This window comes from Anopheles gambiae, chromosome 2 (assembly GCF_943734735.2).
Source record: "Anopheles gambiae chromosome 2, idAnoGambNW_F1_1, whole genome shotgun sequence".
Taxonomy (NCBI): Eukaryota; Metazoa; Arthropoda; class Insecta; order Diptera; family Culicidae; genus Anopheles; species Anopheles gambiae.
Window position 1 is genome coordinate 48,892,997 of NC_064601.1, and position 19,739 is coordinate 48,912,735.

Consider the following 19,739-nt stretch of genomic DNA (forward strand, 5'->3'; position numbering starts at 1 on the left):
TTCTGCCGGTCCGTTTCAAATTGTGACTTGAATTTTGCACGCTATTTTATGCACAGAATGTTGCTCTGTGTTTTGAATCGTTTGCGTTTTGCTGCCGTTCCACTGTCTGAGATGATAGTCGGTAGAGCAGCACCAATTGGTAAAGTTTTACTGGTACAGGGGTAAAGAAATGCTGCTAAAAAGTTAAGCAAATCCATCAATCCGCTCGATCATAATTCCTTCCGTTTGGATTTATGTCTCGTTCTTGAGATGAGTTATAGTTTGCGCGCGCACACACACACACAATCATAGACACAAAAACAGAAACTAGGTCATCTGATCGGTTCCGGGTACTCGCGTACATCGTGTGCATGACGGAATTTTTCTTCCTTTTACGGCGTACGGTGGACGGTGGCTGATGGCAAACGGCCGCAAGGTGTACCTTAACAATTAGGGCTACAGTTAGTTTTAGCTAGAAACATACGCTTCACGGCTGGATGGATGGATAATCCGAAAAAAAACCGTTAATTAATTACCAATGTAAAACAACACCGCTTCGTATTTTGCATTGACTTGTGTATGCGTTGTAAGCATACTGTTGGGAGTATTGACAACTTTGCATTTGTATCCACGAAAACTCGCACTTCTTCGAGCACACACAAAATATGTATGTCAAATTTCGTGTACGTTTGACCCCGCTGATGCCATTTTCTGATTGCAGATCTTTCTCACCATTCTTCCTACATGATGTACAAGCTCCCCCATTTTCCCGCATTAAAACCGAAAACGTGGCAAAATGATAATGAAGAAATGGTTCTTGTCGTTTTGCTAGCTTATCGCAAACAATCACCGCACCCTTGTTGGCAGACCGGGTGGGCCAAATTGCATCACGACGAAACGGTACCGATGCACCTCTGTAGCTTTTTCCCACTCGAAAACGGCACTGGTCGGCACCGTTTCGTATCGAGCTCGCACGGCACTGGCCGCTGCCGATGGATTCCTTTGGCGAATTGGTGAATGGTACGTGGAAACAACACCCCACGAGACGTTCCGACTCAGTGTTTGTGTTCCCGTGGCTTTACCGAAGGGAACGAAAGGGAATCGTTGCAGTGAGAAGCAACTAAAAACAGACCAAACACACACACGAACACACACACATGCAGGAGCATTGGGGGTCTTCAGGTACCGTTTGCTACAACGGTGTGAGACTTACGGCTGACTGCGTCCAGTACGGTTCGGTATGCACGGCCGCAACACACATTAAACGGTCTTCTGGAAAACGGGAGGCCAGTCAGACGTGGCCAGTCTGCATATTAAAAGATGGTGCGAATTTCACGATACACAAGGCCCAATTGCGCCACTTTGCAATTGTGGCCCTATTCTTCCAGCCAGCAGACTGAGTTGGATCGACAAAATGAGATCATATTTTGCACCAAACCACTGTACGAAACAATTGACCTAACCGCTCGTAGCGACGAGCGACGAGATTCATATCGATTTGAATCTCAATGTTGTTTAATGATGACCCTTTAAAACACGGAACGGTAATGAACGATGCTCAGCACTGCATTCCGTGCCACCAACCAAACCGAATGAAGTGAAAATGTGTCAATGGAGCCGAAAATCGTTCATAATACCCTTGGGCTGAAAGGAAATGATCCTCGAAGTGTCACATCGCAAAACCACTCTGCTCACTAGCAAAGTACCGGAACGGATGCGCTTTTTTGTGAAGCGTTAAAAATGCGTCATTACAGGCTGTGAAAGCGAATATGCGAAAAACTTCCGAATGATGATGGTGTGGTTGCGATTGTCACGCCATGGAATCAATTCTTGAGATTGCTCGAAATGAGACATTGTTTGGATAATTTTGAGCTTTTGACTTCCCACAAAGGTGTATTGTTGGGTTTTGTATGAGTGTTGGCTGTAGGTTGGATTATTGTCAACCTAGCCTCTCTAATTGTCCTTATAGTTGTAGTTGTTTTTTGTATTCATTGGTAATGATGATGAATGTTGCTTGAAAGGGGTATGAAAGGGGTAGAAAACCCGTACTTATCTTGAGGGAATTTGTAAAGAGAGATTTAATGTATTGAGATGGGATGATTTATGTATTATTTTTTAGCATGTTACGGTGTCATACTAATTAACTATTTACAATGAACCTTTTCACTTTTCTGCTTTTAGTTTTATTGTGATAAATTTTTCTTCAATTTCATCCCAAATATTATCGAATTTTTTGGTGTTTTGTTGTTGTTATTTAGTTATTATTTAAAGTCAGCTTAAGAAAGGTCTTTAGCTTTTAATCTTTAGCCCGTGTTCAACAAATTGCTGTGAAAAGATTTGATGATTTAGTAAAAAAATATGTTCCTAATGTTTTATATGATATGTTTATTTAAGAATCTCTAACCTGAAAAAACATCTAAACTTACAATTTTGTGTTTACTTGTTAAAAATATGTATAAATTTTTTATATCAACAAAATGGAACTATATATTGATTTAAGGAACCAGGAGAATCTACATATATTTTGCTCATTAGCTAGGATGTTTATGTCTTAGAATTATTAGTGAACTAGATACACAATAGGAATACACCGTGACAAAAAAGGAATATACTGTAGGATTAATAACTGTTTTATAAGCCAAAATAATATTAAATAAAATACATTCTGTGCCAGTTTATCCATATAAATTACATGGTTCAAATAATTCAGCATTTTTGTTGCTATATAAAATCAGTACTATCTAAGAATTCATTTCATAAACCAACATATTTATATGTGATAAAACTTTAAATTTCGTCATGTCTATTAATACTGCATGAAACCTTCATCATGAGAGTTAAACAAACAACAATATTTCCGTCAAAATTCTTCGTTTTATATAAGATTCCAGTGAACCATCAATTACGTTTTAACTAAATACCGCATTTTAGCGGGTATAACGACCCCGGTAATGTATTATTCATTATTTTGGAATAACAAGATTTTTTTCTATTGGTTATTTTCTGAACTTAAGATCTTGGGGATACAGTTTACACTGATTTCTGAGGTGCATTTGATAGCATCAAACACAAGCTCCTTCTTGCAAAACTCGCCCAGCTTGGTATATCACCACTTGTCATCGAATGATTGAAATTATACCTGATGGACAAAATGTATTCTGTAAGAATAGGTTATTTCGGAACCATTCACAAACTGTTACACGAACACTAGCACTCTATAATTACCAAAGCCGATAGCATTCTAGGATTTGTAATCAGTGAAACTCTTGAGATAAAAGGTCCAATATGTCTGAAAGTATTATATTCCGCATTGGTACTATCCATCCTAGAGCCTAACTTAGTTCCTTGCTCCCCATACTGTCACGTGTGGACGGCTAAGATTGAAATCATGAAAAACAGACTCTCCAGAATAGCAATATACCGATTACAATGGCCGTCATCACAGCAATTAGATTACTTGTCACGGTGCATGCTTCTTGGTCTGTTCAACTTTAGAACATAGATGTCAGGCATTACAGGCTACCTTTGTCGCGAAGTTAATCAGCGGGAGCATAGACCATCCCTACCTGCTAGAAAATACTATTCTATAATTCGAATTTCTATGCTCCTGAACGACCTCTCAGGCCACGTGAGCTGTTGAGGCCTACAGTATCGGACAGAAAGATAGGGCATTGATTTTTTAACGCACCGTGCACCCGTTGGGCCAAGTTTATGTGTGGTTTGTATGTGTTTGTGTTTGTGTGTGTGTGTATGTGTGTGTTTGTGTGTGTGTGTGTGTGTGTGTGTGTGTGTGTGTGTGTGTGTGTGTGTGTGTGTGTGTGTGTGTGTGTGTGTGTGTGTGTGTGTGTGTCTGTGTGTGTCTGTGTGTGTGTGTGTGTGTGTGTGTGTGTGTGTGTGTGTGTGTGTGTGTGTGTGTGTGTGTGTGTGTGTGTGTGTGTGTGTGTGTGTGTGTGTGTGTGTGTGTGTGTGTGTGTGTGTGTGTGTGTGTGTGTGTGTGTGTGTGTGTGTGTGCATGTGTGTGTGCGTGTGTGGATGTTTGTTTGAATGTGTATTGATGTGTGTGTTTGTTTCACAAGTAGGTCGTTTTGGATAGATTTGTAAGTAGTTTTTTTGTGTTTTGGGTTAGGTTTTTGGTGTGATAAGCAGGACCACCGCCCTCGCGATCAGTGTGTTTTCGATATATTAACAATGTTACGGTCTTCTTTCGCCGTGGTCTTCTGAGGACGTCCGGTTGACTTGCGCGTTTCGGTTGTCCAAGCGCGTTTCAGTTGTCTAAGCACAACGTTTACCTCGACCCATTGTTACTAACATTGCTTGCTTGGACCGTCAGGAACGCGCTGGTTAAAAACTTGGACACGGCTGATCCCGTGCTCTGCCTGCGTTCTACTTCTATACGCGATGAATTACATCGTTTTGGAGCAGCGAAAACATCGCATGGATAAAAACTATCAACGAGTACGCGAGTAAGCGTCTTCCCTTCAAAATCGAGAAAAGAATACTGCCGCGCTCATGAAACAAAACGCCCATTGAAAAGAATAACTGCGCGCCAGCTCAATGCATGCACAAAGTTTACCATTCGCACACAACGTGCAACGCAGAGATGCACGCAGGCCTTTCAATGGCGTGCACTGGAGAAACACCTGTGAGGGAATGCCGAGTTCATTGCTATTGTGCGCGTGTCCATTTCGCACCGGTGTCGCATTCACATTCATCAAACAGCACACCGGCGTTTTCGTCCGAGGAACAAGCGCTGCTGTCGATGCAAACTTTAGCTTTTATCCAAGTGTAAACGCACAATGTTTCACATGATAACACACATAATAAGAATAATTTCATCGCAATATGACATCATGGCAAGCTATGTTTTTCAGACACAAACCCGCGCACTTGCAAATACACATTAAAAAGCACACTCTCTTTTACTACTACACACACACACATACACACACACACACTCACACACACATACACACACACACATATACACATACACACATAAACACAAGTAACGTGGCAAAACAAGTGCACGGTGCATTGAAAAAAAAGGTCCTATCTTAATGTCCGATACTGTACGTTCTCAAGATCTGCTCATTCTTATAATACGTCTATAAAACAAATGATAAAAAGCTTCAAAAAATACCAAAGATTCTTTGACTTCAAAAATAATATTAACCAGTTCAAAACCATTGTCCATTAACCATTGTCTCTCGTTTGCTCATTGATAACGCTGAAGCTAAGCTTGTAGATAAATTAAGAGTTTATTAGATAAGTAAGTGTCCCAGCAAGCCTATGCAAGATACTAAATGTCAAATAAACAAATAAGCAGAATGGCGTAATGCTAAATATACTATGTAAATGAAGACAAGGTGTATTGCATACATAATTTAGATATAAATTTTATGCATTAGTCCACTTTTGTCATACATTTTGTTTAATAAAACATTGTAACCGACTAGTTCACTGCTTATTGATAGTGATTTATTTGCACCACAAATATCAAGCTGGTTCAAAGCTACTAACGTCACCGGCGTCGTGTAGCTCCACCAGTCCAGCTGTTGCGACGAGTCTGGCAACTGTTCGACGTTATAATAATAACGCGTATTGATGACTGCCCGGTGTAAAAGATACAGATACTTGATAACACACGGATAATGCGAACGGAAAGGATAAGGCGTACGGAAAGGATGTACGGAAAGAAACAGAGTGCGGCGGCTCTTTTCTATTCTAACCGTACGACGAGACAGAAGTTTTTTTACTTGTTATCACCGTTAGTTAAGCTTTCGGCAATAAATATACCTGTAAAATTATCTGGGAAGTCGTCGCGTCATTTTGACTGTTGCTCAACGCAACATTGTAAAAAAACTTCTGGTCTAACCAGAGAAGTGTTAACCACTGGTAAATATTGTTTCAAACGAACTCTATTGTGAATTAAAATGTCACAACCGGCAAGTGTACCGCGTGAAGAGCAGAATCCCCGTAGTGAAATTGATGTGTCCGACTTTGTGACGGGTCGGTCACCCGACGGCGGCGAACAACGGGTAGACAGCTGCTTCGTAAACGAGTCTAACCCGCTTGCGAACTCTACAGCTACGTTGGAGGATTCACCGCATCTCCGTGCGCTCCGCAACGACCGCTCGACAGATGCGGCAATCAGTGTTCCTCAACCAGACGAGGTTATGTTTCACGCGTGTGTTCCACCAATAGCATCGAGTGCCCATCAAACGAGCGTTGTATGTCCTGCAAATCATAACATGCCTGTGAATTCTAACGCTACGTTGGAGGAGTCTCCACATTTCCACGTGCCCCACATCGACCGCCCGACTGATGCAGCGATCAGTGTTTCTCAACCGGACGAGGTTAGGATTCACGCGCGTGTTTCAAACACAGTTTTGAGTGCCCATCAAATGAGCGTTCTAAAAGCTGCAAGTGCTTGCACGACGTGCACAAATCATCCGGAAAATGTGGCGTCAAGTGTTACCCGACCGGGTGATGTGAACCCCTTGGAGCCACCTGCGTTGAACGCAACCATTCGAAATGACAAAGCAGTCAGTGCTCGTCAACCCGGCTTAACGTGGCTTGCTCAACAACACGCACCACTAACAACGAATAGCGCTTCTCAACCTGGCGAGATGAGCTTAATTAACTTACGTGTGCCGCCTGCAAATTACAATACCTCTGGGACTTGTGAGGTTAATATGTTACCGGAGGCAAATGCTAATTCAACAATGGAAGCCAGGCTACACAACCCGTATTTGCCACACGCATACCGTCCGGAACAAGTAGCACGGCCAGTTGAGGTTAGGTTCCAGGAGCCACGTGTAATGCATGCGACTTATCCGGATGGGTTTACATCGAATACCGCTCAGCATAATGAGCCAATGTACTCGAGCTCACGAGCTCCTTGTGGCGGCTATCAGCATCAAACGGCGTCGGGAAATTATCGCTCGAGTGAAGTAATGTTTACGGGTCAAACCGCCGGGCATCCTGAACAACATCTGCAATCGACGCAACAAGGGTATCAGGCAGCATCGAGCACTCTTCTACCCGACGGCATTAATCCGAGAAACAGTGCACATCGAGTACCAACACATCTTCGGGTCCCTTGTGCAGCAGCTACTCTTCGGACGGACGTTACGTTGAATGCTGATCCTCGTGCACAGGCCTACACTCGGAACGCGTGCACAAGTAATGGAGCGTTAAACGCTCAGCGACCGAGTGAGTATCCTATGTATCCAAACCTAAGTGCGCGTGGCGCATATGAATCGCGTTTATTTTTAGATCAGCGTGATGTGCATTTGGATCGTTCGGCGAGTAATCTACAGCACGAGCTGCGACGAATCGATGAAAGATGCGAACAGTTTCGAATTGAACAGAGACTGTTGCTGGAGGAACAGTGCGAGCGTTTTCGGCAAGAAGAAAGGCGTCGTTTTCTTCAAACGCATCACCCGAAGCCCGTTTCGGGCTCGCAGAGTGATACCCGGCTCGACAAGGAACATATGCATCCATGGCACGGCTTCAGTGGTCAACAAGTCATTAATCAAAGCCAGGTGTCTGCGCACCACTGCACCAGCCGGGAATTGCCTAGCTTCTCCGGAAACCCTAAAGAGTGGTCAGTATTCATCGCCAGCTATGACTATTCGAACGGTATGTGCAGTGATGAGGAGAATATGTTGCGGCTTCAACGGTGTTTAAAGGGCAAGGCATTTGACGCTGTCGAGAGTTGTCTCTATCACCCATCGAGTGTTCCTGAAGCCATCGAGATACTTCGTGAACGCTATGGACGTCCAGCGCTCATAGTTAAGGCTCTCATGAGCAAGATTCGTGCGATGCCAGCTCCGAGGGCGAACGATTTCGAATCGCTTGCAGATTATGGATACGCAGTGCGGACCCTGTGCGCAGCAATGGGTGCTTCTGGACTGGTGGAGTATCTCAATGGCGACGCTTTACTAGATGAGATAGTGGGTAAACTACCTGCTAACGTGAAACTAACTTGGTTTTACCAGTGTGAAGCCTTAGGAGAACCAACCCTGAGCCAGTTTAATGAGTGGATGAAGAAACTTACCAAGGCAGCCTGCAAGGGAGTTGAACCTGGTCACAACATGCCAAATACAAATTATCGTAACAGCTACGAAGGACACCAGAAAAGCAGTACCGATCGTCTGAATAACCGCAAGTATGAACAATGTAACGCTCATTTAACAAATAATGATTCCAAAGAAGCGGGTGCAGGTGAGACCTTTACAGAAAATTGTCGAGGATGTGAAGGGAACTGTCCGAAGCTAGAGAAGTGTGCAAACTTTTTGAAGATGTCCGTCAACTCAAGGTGGAATCTGATAAAATCCCACCGAATCTGCCGTATCTGCCTTTTGCAACATACTCATCACTGCCATGTCAAAACATTTTGCGGAATCAATCGATGCTCGAGACGCCACAACTCGCTTCTACACTGGACACCGCAGACTACAGCAACACCATTAAGCAAGGTAATTAATCGCCCTAACTATCTTACCACACACCCTAATTCACAAAACCAAGAAGAAATTCAGACGTCACGAGACGAGATAGATCATCCTGTATCACGTCAAGCAGAAACCTGTAATACTCACTCAGGCTCGCACGAAGTCGTACTATTTAGGTACGTTCCCGTGGTTCTCCATGGCAGAGGGAAAACTATAGAAGTGATTGCCTTCTTTGATGATGGTTCATCAGGGACTTTCTTAGAACATGAACTGTTCAAAGAACTAGGGCTCGATGGTACCCCACAACCACTTTGTCTATCGTGGACGGGAAACCAAAGTAGGTTTGAAGATGAGTCAATCAAGGCAGCGATCGGGGTTTCACGGGATTTAAACTCAACAATTTATTCGATGAATAACGTACATACGGTGAAAAGTCTTGGACTACGAGAGCAATCACTTAATCCATCCAAGATGGGTTTTAGATACAAATATCTGAAAGGACTCCCTATTTCACCGTACACAAACGCGGTGCCCCGTATTTTGATCGGCATGGATAACTCACATTTAACGCGATCACTTTCAACGGTTGAGGGAAATAAAAACGAACCAGCAGCATCCAAAACTCGCCTCGGCTGGGTTGTGTATGGACCAAGCTGTGCAGGTGCAGCATCAATTGCCACTAGCAGAAATGGTCCGGAGTATATAAATGTCCACGTTTGCTCATGTTATGGCGACCTGGATAAGACTCTTAAAAATTACTTTGCACTGGACTCGCTCGGAATATACCACTCATCTAAACATGTTAGATCAACTGAGGAAGAGCGTGCTTTAAAAACTCTCCAGAAAACTGTTTACCTACGAGACACTCGCTTTGAAACTGGCCTTCTATGGAAGTATGATGATATTAACCTACCAGAAAGTAAAAATATGGCTTTAAAACGGCATACCTGTCTGGTGAAAAAGTTGAGGCGAAACCCAGAACTAGCCACTGCAATGACGACAAAATTTCGAGAGTACGTACAAAAGGGCTATTTGAGGAAGCTAACTGCCGACGAGACCTTAGAGAGGCATCCAAATGATTGGTATTTACCAATTTTCCCTGTGGTGAACCCTAATAAACCGGGAAAAATACGTATCGTATTCGACGCTGCTGCAAAGTCAAACGGGGTGAGCCTAAACTCGTTCCTTGTCTCAGGCCCTGACTTGTTAGTTAATCTGCAAACCATATTGTACAAATTTCGTGAATTCAAGGTTGGAATTTGCGGCGATATTCAGGAAATGTTTTTTCAAGTACAAATGAAGCAACAGGACCAGCGCAGCCAGATAATATTCTGGAACGATGGTGAACCTGACGACCCTCCGCAACAGTACGTTCTAACAGTAATGAGCTTTGGTGCGGTGTGCTCTCCCAGCACAGCTCACTATGTTAAAAATTTAAATGCTGAGCGATTCGAGCACCAATATCCCAGAGCAGTGGAATGTATTAAGAATGAGCACTATGTTGACGATATGCTCGCGAGCGTTGAAACCGATGAAGAAGCCATCAGATTGACCAGAGAGGTACATTTCATACACTCACAAGGAGGATTTAATATAAGAAACTGGGTGACTAATTCTTACAACGTGAAGAATGCATTACTAAAGGGCGATTTTGTAAACAAACTCGTCTCAATAGGAACCGAGGCAACCACAGAGAAGGTTCTAGGAATGTGGTGGAACACCGCAAAGGATACATTCGTCTTCAACATCTCAACCCGGCAAGACTTTACGTCCTTGATTGAAAAGAAAACCCCTACAAAAAGAGAAGTTCTCAAGGTCCTCATGTCGATATACGACCCACTTGGATTGATAGGTAATTTTCTTATGTATCTAAAGGTCCTTCTGCAAGAAATCTGGCGTGAAGGGAGTTCCTGGGATGAAGTAATATCAACAAAATTAGCTGAGAAGTGGCAGTACTGGCTATCGGTTCTTCCTGTAGTACAAGACATAAGTATCCCAAGATGTTATCGGTCATCCACCTCAGTTAGTAGTAGCAACGAAATTGAGCTTCATGTGTTTTGTGATGCTAGCGAAACAGGCATGGCAGCGGTGGCGTATCTTCGCTTTGAAGAAAATGGGATTATTGAATGTTCCTTAGTCGGATCTAAAACTCGTGTTGCACCACTAAAATATCTCTCAATTCCCCGATTAGAGCTACAAGCAGCAGTGATCGCTGCCCGTTTAGCAAATGTTATACGAGGCTCCCATCGTATTAACATAAAAGAACAGTTTATCTGGACGGACTCACGCAATGTTATGAGTTGGATAAAGTCCGACCATCGACGCTACAGTCAATTTGTAGCATTCAGAGTCAGTGAGATTCTGGAAACAACAGATTTAAGAGATTGGAATTGGATTGCAACAAAAATAAATGTTGCTGATGACGGGACGAAGTGGCAGCGTTCACCAGACCTTAGTCCTACCAGCCGTTGGTTTAGGGGTCCAGAATTCCTTTGGAATCCGAAAGAATTATGGCCTTTTGAAAATAAACCAGTAGGTGAAACGTTGGAAGAAATACGACATCAATTGCAATATCACTCTCAGAGTGTAACCCTCATAAATTTTCACCGGTTTTCGCGTTGGGAACGGCTTCTTAGAGCCATGGCATATGTTCGGAGATTTTGTGAAAATCTTAAAAGAAAGGCACGCCGAATATCAAGGGATACTGGTCCACTCACCCAAACCGAACTTATTGCAGCTGAGAATTCCGTGATACGTCAAATTCAGCTAGAAGCATTCCATGAAGACATACGTCTTCTCGAAAAATCGGAAGTAAATAAGCATCATAAGTCCATTTTAGCGAAAACAAGTCCATTGTACAAGCTTAACCCGACATTGGACGAGAACGGGATAGTAAGAATGCAGGGAAGAATCGATCAGTGTACATGGGTTGGTGAAGATACCAAGAAACCGATCATCTTACCGAGACGACATTATGCAGTAAAACTACTGTTGGATAGTTTCCATCGAAGGTATCGTCATCATAACCACAGCACGGCTATAAATGAGCTGAGATCACGTTTTTATATCTCCCATCTATTGGCTGAATACAGCCGTATTCGCCATGAATGCCAACACTGCAAGATTCGGAAAGCGCAACCAGAACCACCGCCGATGGGTAATCTTCCGCGTGCTAGATTAGCCGCCTGTCAACGCCCTTTTTCCTACGCGGGTGTAGACTATTTTGGGCCAATAAGCGTAACAGTAGGACGTCACGCAGAGAAGCGTTGGGGAGTTCTTTTTACGTGTATGACCACACGAGGTATACACATCGAAGTTGCACACAGCTTAACTACATCATCTTGTATTCTAGCTGTGCGACGGTTCATCGCGCGAAGGGGTACACCGCTCGAGATTATAAGTGACAGGGGAACGAACTTTATTGGAGCATCACGGGAATTACAACAAGCTATGAAAGATGTAAACGAAGATGAGCTTATGACGGAGTTCAACAGTACACAAACCAAGTGGGTGTTCAATCCTCCCGCAGCGCCACATTTTGGAGGTTGCTGGGAACGATTGATACAATCGGTAAAGAAAGTACTCGCCGCATACGATCTCCCAAGAAGGCCATCCGATGAAATTCTACATAGCACATTAACAGAAATAGAAATGATTATCAATTCTAGGCCTTTGACACACATCCCTGTCTACAGTGAAATGGACGCCCCATTGACGCCAAACCACTTTCTTCTTGGAAGCCCCGACGGGTCTAAACCTCCTATCTACTTTGACGACACACCCCGCATGCTACGAAACACGTGGAAGACAGCACAGCTTTACGCAGATATATTCTGGAAGAAATGGATCGCCGAGTATCTTCCATCACTCACTCGGAGGAGTAAGTGGTTTCATCCGTGCCGCCCAATTAAAGAAGGAGATTTGGTAGTGATCGTAGATAATACGCTCCCCCGAAATAGCTGGCCAAAGGGGCGCGTGATTCAAACCACTAAAGCAAAGGACGGACAAGTAAGGCAAGCTGTAGTGCAAACCGCGAACGGATTATTAGAACGACCCGCCGTTAAAATTGTGATCTTGGATATCGAACCGAGAGAAAGGACAGACAAGACAGACGTGGAACCAAAAGAGTAGGATAGGGACAGCAACGACACCGGAACAGCCATAGGGAAAGTGAATTCGACAATTCACTGGAGGGGAGAATGTTGCGACGAGTCTGGCAACTGTTCGACGTTATAATAATAACGCGTATTGATGACTGCCCGGTGTAAAAGATACAGATACTTGATAACACACGGATAATGCGAACGGAAAGGATAAGGCGTACGGAAAGGATGTACGGAAAGAAACAGAGTGCGGCGGCTCTTTTCTATTCTAACCGTACGACGAGACAGAAGTTTTTTTACTTGTTATCACCGTTAGTTAAGCTTTCGGCAATAAATATACCTGTAAAATTATCTGGGAAGTCGTCGCGTCATTTTGACTGTTGCTCAACGCAACACCAGCAGTTGACACTTGCCAGCTGCACTTTGAAGCGGTGGGAAAATAAAAACTGCACACTATCGTATGCGCTTTCATGTCAAACAATCGACCATTTCTAAAAACACAAACATGGTCGCACCATTGCTCATCCAGGCTGGTGAAAACGATGACAGGCTTGTTGAGCGCTGTTGTTCTTTTTCCTCCCGCTTGTCGCTCTGGTGCCGTTTTGGCCGGGTAATTGTGATGATTATTTCATTTTCCTTAACATAAAGAAAGTAAGCTTAATGTCGCACACTTTACCTTCGCGACAAACTGTGCCCGTTGGAAGGTCATCGGACGTGGACAGCAAGCTGACAGCCAAAACTGACGTGTTAACTGATCCGTCCACTACACACCGTCACCACTTGGATGGCTCTATTATGTGTCTGTGCAAGTGTGTGTGTGCGCGCACAGTGTCCGTCAATCCTTAGGAAAGTGGCAATTAAAATGTTGTTTTCATCTTCAAGCAGGCTTCAACTTCTGTCCGTATGCGAAATGGCAATTGAAGGTACGAAAATCTTTACCGAATGATCACGCATTCCGCCCGGAGACGCTGCAGGAAAAGAAGACAGACACAGATCGTGGCAAAAGATGAGAGTGGAATGAATGTCGCATATCTCTGGGACTGTGTTTTTTTCCGCAAGCCTCTTGTACAGTTTCTTTCCGTTCCTGTGTAACCGTTTTATGATTTCCCGCCACAGTTCCGCGGTGCATAAAAGTCGCATAATTAAAGCACCGTTTTTCGGTCGTCTTTGCTAGTGGGAGGAAACGGTACGCCGCTGCCAGTTAATGGTGGAACAGTGAACAGTTTTATAACAACAATCGTAGCTCGTTTGTGCAAACAACAGCAACAACAACAACAAAACATGAAAATGATCCTCTTTCTTTACAGTCGTTTTGAAGCGCTGTGAAATGAGGCACTTGTTGAGACGATGTGATCGTAAGCATTATTATAACTTTATTACTCTCCAAAAACATGAGACAAATGTTTCTGTTTCGCATTAACAGTACCAACAGCTTTCAAGCATTGCAAATTTCTCAATTTTGCAAATAGATCACACTTGTTGGATATTCGATCTGTCATTTGCTGAGAAGTTTTGCTGAACGATTTCACCTTCCGCGTATCATTTCCGTAAGTACCGATTTCCTTATTTTGTGAGCAGTACCTAGTACCGGCGATGATTAATGGTGTTCCCCGGAAGCGACAGTGGCGACCCAAATCTCACACCCGTGGCCGCACAGTTTCCCGGGGCGGCGTGGGAAAAACGGCCCTCTCTCCACCCGTCATAGCAAAACCGTTCCGATACGATCAGATCGGTGTCGCCTATTGTTGGCAAAATCATTCAAGCCATTAATCAATCAACCGAAACCACCCACCACACTCCCCTCAATCCACCGCGTTTATCTGGACCGACATTTGTGCGTTGCGATCAGTTTTCACCGTGGGGAAGCGATAGTGAGAGCGCTGTTTTTCACACTCCTAGCAGCAACGAACACGGCCAAACTGCGTGGATGCTGCGGTCAAGGTGTGTTTGCCAATTAGAAGTAGCCAATTAATAAGCCATCTAAATGAACTGAAGCAGAGTGGGTGAGAGTAGCGAAAAAAACAAGACATTGAGATGGCTTTCGTTTTCATTATTCCGATCCATTCCGTAAGGTTAGGGGGAGTGGATGGCAGCTTCATCTTTTGCCATTGGATATTACATTCCACAGCAGCATGATTCATGCAATAAAAGCTCCCATCGTCCTTTCAACATTCCTTTTTTCCTATTTTATTGTCCACCTTATCGGGAAATCACACAGAATAATCCTCACACAGGATGGCTGGACTAGCATCCAAGCAGCGGAATAAACGCTAAATTTTAGTCACATTCCTCAAAACCAACTTTCTAATACGAAGATTCGAAAGCATTTGCCGCCATCGTGATCGCACGCAAAGCAAATCTTCCTTCCCTGAAGCTGATTGATGTGACCCATCATCGTTTTATCGTTTGATTTTTCTGCCCCTTCCACCCTGATTTCCCCCGGGGGTGCATCTTCTGAAGTGTTTTTTTGTTCGGGCACTTTGCATTTTTTCGCATTCCTTGTCATTTATTGTGTTTTTTTTTTGTGCGAGAGATGAGTGAAAAACTGACCATCGCTCAACGCACAACTAAGGTTAACGAACCCGATTCCGCGCTATCATCGGGTCTGTCCGATTTCGCTTATTCATAAGCACCTCCGCGCGCTGTCCACACTCATTGATTATTCATTTCGCATTAACGGTAAACACAGGCCAGCCGTCTCTTGCGCACAATCAATCCATGCGCACAATCAGTCCATGGTACACAGAGACACAAGAAAAACCATCCAGGTGACATCGATGCGCCGGCAGACGAGGAACTTAATTGGTTTTGGGAAAGGAAAGTGCATACGGTACAGGGTGCATGTGTGTGTATGTGTGTGTTTGTGCGTTATAATAAAAGGTCAGCAACTGTGCTAAGTGCAATGTATGCAATGAGCTATTTGTAAGCAGGATGAAGCAGACATGAAGAGAAGAGATTTTATCACTTACCACGAGATCTAAACGATATTAAATTTATTCAACATTAGAATAGTTCATTTATTTGAATTGAGGCAAATGTCAGCCAAAAGGACCAAAGCCTGTATATAAAAAACAACAACAAAATATTTGGGTTGATTTAATTCAATTTTTAATTGGAATTTGTAACGCAAAACTTGACGCTCTCGTAGTGAACTATTGGCTTTGGTCCTTTGGTGGCTTACTGAATAAAGGAAATTGAGTTTTGATTTTGTTTATATTTAAAAAATAACTGTTGTTGAATGGTTACTTTAAAACTCGATTAAAAAAGGTTCATAAATGAGCTACATTATCTTTATTGGGTTTGCTACATTGCTGTAAATGAAATAATATCCTCATGCAAAGATCATTTGGATCGAACTCGCGAGATAGTTTGCAAACCAAACTAATAAAATAACGTTATCTCCACAATTCCAAACCCAAAACCAAATCGACTCAACCCATCTATCTTTTCCATCATTCGGAGCTTTCCTCTTTCATCTTGCTCAACTGTTATCGTTCAAGACTACTAATTGAGCTTTTCCCGCCTTCACACTCATTGCCACACGCACGGCTCTCACCACGGTTCCTTCAATTAGATTGCCGACCTTCACCTTCCGTTCTGGCGTGGAAAGCGAAGGCGAAGATGAGAAGCAAAGACGCCAACACCAAAGTTGAACCTGACGAGGCGCTCCAGTGTGTCTGCTGCATGGGAAAAACTTGGGAACCCATAGCAACCGAAGAAGAAGCAAGAAAAAGCTCCCCGACGGAAAGGGAAACTGTTTCCCATGATGATCGTGCCCTCCCGAACCCATAAGCTTGATGGTGGAGTGGGGGGGAGGGGGGAGGGGTAGTGGATGAACGAGTGGGACGCGATTGCGCTCCAAGACAATGGTGATCACTGATTAAAATAAATGAAAGTTTTCCCGCAACTCCCAGCAACTCACCGGAAAGGGGTGGAAGCCGGCTTTCGGGCAATATTGTGAACCGTTTTTCCACGGGCTTCATTTTTGGCTGCGGTACGACGAAGAAACCACTGCAGATGATGCTGCAGAACGATGCGGCTGAAAACAAAAGCGCGCGCGCACGGAACAAAAGTGCATCCCTTTGTTTTTCCAGCCTCCGCGCTGGAGCCTCCCGCGAAAAGGTCGCAACCCGAAGCGGCGTGGAATGGCTTGCAGCTTCCGCGCCCGAGCCGCCAGTTCACCTCCTCCAACCCCCACCCCCCCCCCCCCCCGCTGTTTTGCGTTGGTGGTGTTGGTGACTTGAAGGGGCCAAACATGCTGGCGAAAGTTTGACAGTTGGCCCATCGTTCCGGGCGTGAAAGTGGTACTTTCGTGTGGCCGCACTGCCCATACTCCACTCCGCGAGCGCCGGCAAACCCTCCACGGTCCACGACTCCCCCGGAAGCAACGCCAGTCGTTTATGGATTTCGAAATTGGAAACGGATTTGCACGCGGCGAGGGCTGCGGATGTGGATTGGAATGCAAAATTGATTATTCATCCCGGGCCGTTTGCGCGTGTCCAAAAATGTTCATTTTAAGCGCCCGATCCGATCGGCCCATAAAGCCGTTCCCTAGCCGGCGGAAGCGAAAGTGACAATTGGTGGTTTATTTTGTTTCGAATGGCTGGCGTGTGTCGCCTGTGGGCAAGGGGTCCCATACACACAATTCCATCCGACAATGATCGCACGCCCATCTATCGAGTTGGCATTTTACTTGGCTCCTTACCAAGTCGTCGTCCATAGCGAAGATACCTACGAAGGAAGTAATGTTGTGTGTGTGTGGATGTGTTGGCACCTGGCAAACCGAACGGGCTGGGGGTTAAGGTGAAATTTGGGTTAATGGTGCTGATTCATTTTCAACACACCTCTTTGCCGATTGTTTTCATTTCTTCCTCTCTTTCGCTCGCTCGCTTGCTTGCTCTCCCTCAATCTGGTTATTTTTGTGATTCACTCAACCCAACGGAATGCAGGAATGTGAACTGAAACCAAGCGGTGAGGACATTATTTGAATGATAAAAACATGCTTCAAAATTGTCCGCTCAAAACTACCCCTTCCCAGAAAGAAAAACAGCAAACAAGAACAAATATCTAATCAACAACAAGCATTCCCGTTGTCTTCCATTCCGCCATATTGGTATCTCTTTGTACGATCGATACCGTGCTCCCCCGTTAGAGGTGTAGCTTAAGCACTAAGCGAAGTCATTATTCATTGACACCTTCAGTGAACGTTTTTTCTTCCTTCGAGCCGTCCAAAAGGGGCAACTCTTCCACTCCCAACATCCCAACGTATGATGTCATTTATTTGCTGCTCCTTCGGTATTATTGTTCTTCCGGTGAAAGCTGCCCAGTACGAAACGGAGAGATGTGTCTGTATTTTGCGTTACTTTCTTTTGCAGTGACAAATCCATGACGCACGTTGTTGTTTATAATATACGTGCAGTAAATGGCACCCGGATACGGGGTTTGGTTTGATTCCGGGTTGCAAGTTGTCTTTAGTTAATAAGAGGTCTGTTTGCTGGGCTGTTAAAATATCCTTAAATGTGATTTTTTTTGCAGTTTTCATTATACTACATTCCAAAATAAAATAAATAAATAAACATCAAACCATTCATCATTCGTAGTTTTTGCTGTTTGTTCTAAAATCTTTTCATCCAAATTCAGCATCCTCTACATCCTTTATTAATTGGGAAGATCGTTCCGTGTAGGTGGTTTATCGTTGAACACAAGTCAAATTGTTCGCATTTTTGACGGTTAAGGTTTTTAAATGAAAACAATTTCACTCCATTATACTCCATGATCCATTATAAATATAAACAATAACACATCAAAGGCCTAAAGGTCAAATTCCATTCATTCACAGTAGTCAAAAACGAATACGGATTGAATTTTTTTATTCACACCATTTTCTGATCGTTATCGAGAAGTCAAAATAAATCTTTTGTCCATACAAAATGCACTTTTATAACATAGAGTCTCTACCAAATTGTCATTATTGGTTTCGATGTATTAAAAATAAAAGATTTCGTTTTTAATGTAAACATTCTTTTTCTCCATTTTTTTTTTGGATCCAAATTTTCCAAAAGATTTCGACAAAACGTAACCTTAACTCAAATATTTACTGAGCTCCGTAGAATGTTAGCATGTCGACTTGTAAAAATTAGGACAGTTTGTTTCAACATGCTCTTGTGCACTTCTCCAAACGTTTCTTATACATTGGAGACCAATATCCAATTAGAAAAAGAAGATAAGCTACTCTCAATCTACTTTTGATAATTCCAATGAGGTTTATCGCTTATGCTTTTGTCAATGTTTTGCAGCTCCATTTAAACTTCAGAAGATCCTAGATTGGGAAGATACATCATCAACCAACTATGGGGACCGCTTCCTTGCGAAAAAGTTTCTCCTAAGGCCATTTCTACTCATTTGTAAATAAGTTGTCAAGCAGCTCGTTTTCTTGTCTCTCGGCACCCAATTTCTCTAATCAGTGGCCATATTTCGGTACACCTGCATTTGGCACAGTTGCTCCACGGTCCGCTACCATCCGTTGCCATTAATATTGCATGTCCTGCCTATTTGTATTTATTACCGTTTACGTTACCCGCCGTGCCGAAAACAGCCAAACTGCTGCTTAGACTAACAAATAAGGTCTGAATCCATTTTCACCATCCTGAATTCCAAATATATGTACCGTTCCCGGAGCGATACCGGCTGAGCCCGCCTTTCATCTACACACACACACTAAAACCGTCCGTCCAAAGATAAGCACCGTACCCCTTGGACCACCCAGCCGCAGGGAGAGTGTGTGTGTGTGTGACTTATTTCTAGCACCGTCTATCCAGCTTTCTGGAACCGCGCAACCGCGCACACATTACCATTTGCCACGGTGCACATTACACGTGTTAGCAGCATTTGCAAAGTGGCGTCCCATTTCCACGCCATGAGATTGTGTGCATGGAAGGCTCATTAAGCATACCTGCGATCACAACGTGGCCAAAATTGGTTACCTCGCTACCCCCTACGATCGGGTATATGGGAATTGAAGATTATGATTTCATTATCAAAAATCCATCCCGGCCCGGCGTCGGCGGGAATTGCCCCGGGGATTGCGCGTGGAGAATTGGTGGCTCGAAGCGCGTGTGCAAGCGTGCACTTCGGCGGCGATAAGCCTGGAATGGTTGGTCAAACTCGTTTCCAGCGTAGTGAGGCGCGAGATTGTGAG

At 43.8% G+C, this 19,739-nt stretch overlaps 1 protein-coding gene across 1 annotated transcript in view; it reads right to left on the bottom strand.

Moving 5' to 3' along the window:
- The window catches only part of LOC11176130 (uncharacterized), a 34,303-nt gene that overhangs the window by 13,080 nt on the left and 1,484 nt on the right, over positions 1 to 19,739 (bottom strand). The gene's annotated exons all lie outside the window — the stretch shown is intronic.